Below are 2,120 nucleotides of genomic sequence, written 5' to 3'. Positions count from 1 at the left end.
ATACCCTTTGTAATACTTATTATAATATTTTTTTTAAAAGAATAAAAAAAAATGAGAAATTAAGACGATACACAAATCTTCCCTACTCCATTAAGCAAACTACAAAGCGGCTAGGACCTCCAAGCAACCCAATAGGAATCTAGGTTATCAACTGAGCTTCAGTTAGGCCCTATGTTGTTAGGAGTAAAACTCCATCTCTAGGAATCAGAGCGAATTTAAAAAGGAGCTTAACTTTATGCATTGAATTTGAAGACATTAACACCACTGTTTTCTACCCCCTTACTATATTATATGGGGTAGGGAAGGGGAAAGATGTTCAAGTATGTTATTGATGTCTATTTCTTGACTGAAGATTAAATTCTTCTAGCAGTTTCTTGGTGTAAATTTACATAGCCTGAATGCAGAAATGAAACAAGGGGATTTTATTCATAAGCTAAAAACAAGCATAAAGTCAATAAAATTTTTATTTCTTTCTTATTCTCTACTTTAATCACAAGAAGTGATTAAGCAAGTCATAGGGAAGTTGGCGGTTTTAAGACTTTTGGGGGTCATATGGAATCTTTTTACATGTTTTTTATATACTTTAGACCTGACACCCTTGGGGGTTATAGAGCACCCTAATGTTAAATATTCCCAACCTGAACATATTTTTCTGTAAGGAATTCCTTAAGATGACTCATCAAATTCTAAGCCAGCGGTTCTCAACCTGTGGGTCGAGACCCCTTTGGCGGTCGAATGACCCTTTCACAGGGGTCGCCTAAGACCATCCTGCGTATCAGATATTTACATTATAATTCATAACAGTAGCAACATTACAGTTATGAAGTAGCAACGAAATAATTTTATGGTTGGGTCACAACATGAGGAACTGTATTAAAGGGCCAGAAGGTTGAGAACCACTGTAAGCCTTTCCAGGAAAATGAGAAATTACCCTAAAATGCCCAAATATGGATATTCTATCATCTTCAGTAATGTCAAATGTTATTTCTTTACTTTACATTATTTCTCATTTGTATATTCTCTGCCTCATTCCTTCTGGTCTGCTGCTCCTCCCCATAAAGCACATCCTCCACTGAAACAGAAACACTCTCAATTAGCCTGATGACTTTAGACTAATCTAAACCTTGCAACTCTCCAAGGATGAATTTCTTATACACCCTTGTTGTTGCATTTATATCAGAAAAAAAACACCTTGAGAAGAGAAACCATGTGTAAATGGATCATCCCCCCCCCCTCCCCACAAGTGCCTAGGGCAATGCAGTTTTGTTTTCTTTCCATATAATGGTCTAATTATTCTGGGAATACATCTCAATAAATTCCGATGAATATAATTCTCACCTCAAATTGTACTTTGCTATCCTAAACACTGAGTTACATCTCCCTTATCACCCATTTTGGACTTCTGACTTCCAGAACTGTAAGATAATAAATTTGTTTAAGCCACTAAATTGTGGTAATTTGTCACAACAGCAATAGGAAACTAATACACCTCGCAATTAGTAAGCCCCAATGTTTACTATTTTTACTGACACCTGACTGTAGGTACTTATGTAGAATCTGCACCTTTAATATTATTTCTATAATCAGGCTTGGCAGGCATAATCTTCTGGTTAATGAGAGAACAAATCTTAATTCGAGGGGAAAAATTAAAACTAAAATATAGTTTCCAACTATAGTTGCGCATTTGTCTATTTCTCCTTTCAGTTCTACTAGTTTACCTTCATTTATTTTAAAGTTGTTATTAGATGTCTAGACATTTTGGAGTATCTCATATTTCTTGCTCTGAAATATACATTTCTGATATTAATATAGGAACTCCAGCTTTCTTTCGATTAGTGTTTACTAGTACATTGCATAACATTTCTCATGTTACTTTTATTTTTTTTAGCTTTTTAAATTTTTTTTTATTTTAATTAAATCTTTATTGTTCAGATTATTACATTGGTTCCTCTTTTTTCCCACCATATCTCCCCTCCACCCAGTTCCCACCCCACCCTCCGCCTTCACTCCCCACCCACTGTCCTCATCCATAGGTGCACGATTATTGTCCAATCTCTTCCCGCACCCCCCACCCCCCTTTCCCCCCCAAGAATAGTCAGTCCATTCCCTTTCTATGTCCC

The 2,120-nt window shown here is 36.1% G+C and overlaps 1 protein-coding gene across 3 annotated transcripts in view; it reads right to left on the bottom strand.

Moving 5' to 3' along the window:
• Positions 1-2,120, bottom strand: part of GLCE (glucuronic acid epimerase) — an 82,805-nt gene that overhangs the window by 28,180 nt on the left and 52,505 nt on the right. The window contains exon 1 of one of the 3 annotated variants that reach the window (XM_014536312.1): positions 1,339-1,390. The exons of the other annotated variants lie outside the window; for them this stretch is intronic. The gene's annotated coding sequence lies outside the window, so the exon portion shown is untranslated. Of the gene's footprint in view, positions 1-1,338; positions 1,391-2,120 lie in introns of those variants that run through there. 3 annotated transcript variants of the gene reach the window in all.

The sequence above is a fragment of the Myotis brandtii genome, unplaced genomic scaffold (assembly GCF_000412655.1).
Source record: "Myotis brandtii unplaced genomic scaffold, ASM41265v1 scaffold160, whole genome shotgun sequence".
Taxonomy (NCBI): Eukaryota; Metazoa; Chordata; class Mammalia; order Chiroptera; family Vespertilionidae; genus Myotis; species Myotis brandtii.
This window is presented reverse-complemented; position numbering and strand designations above follow the sequence as displayed.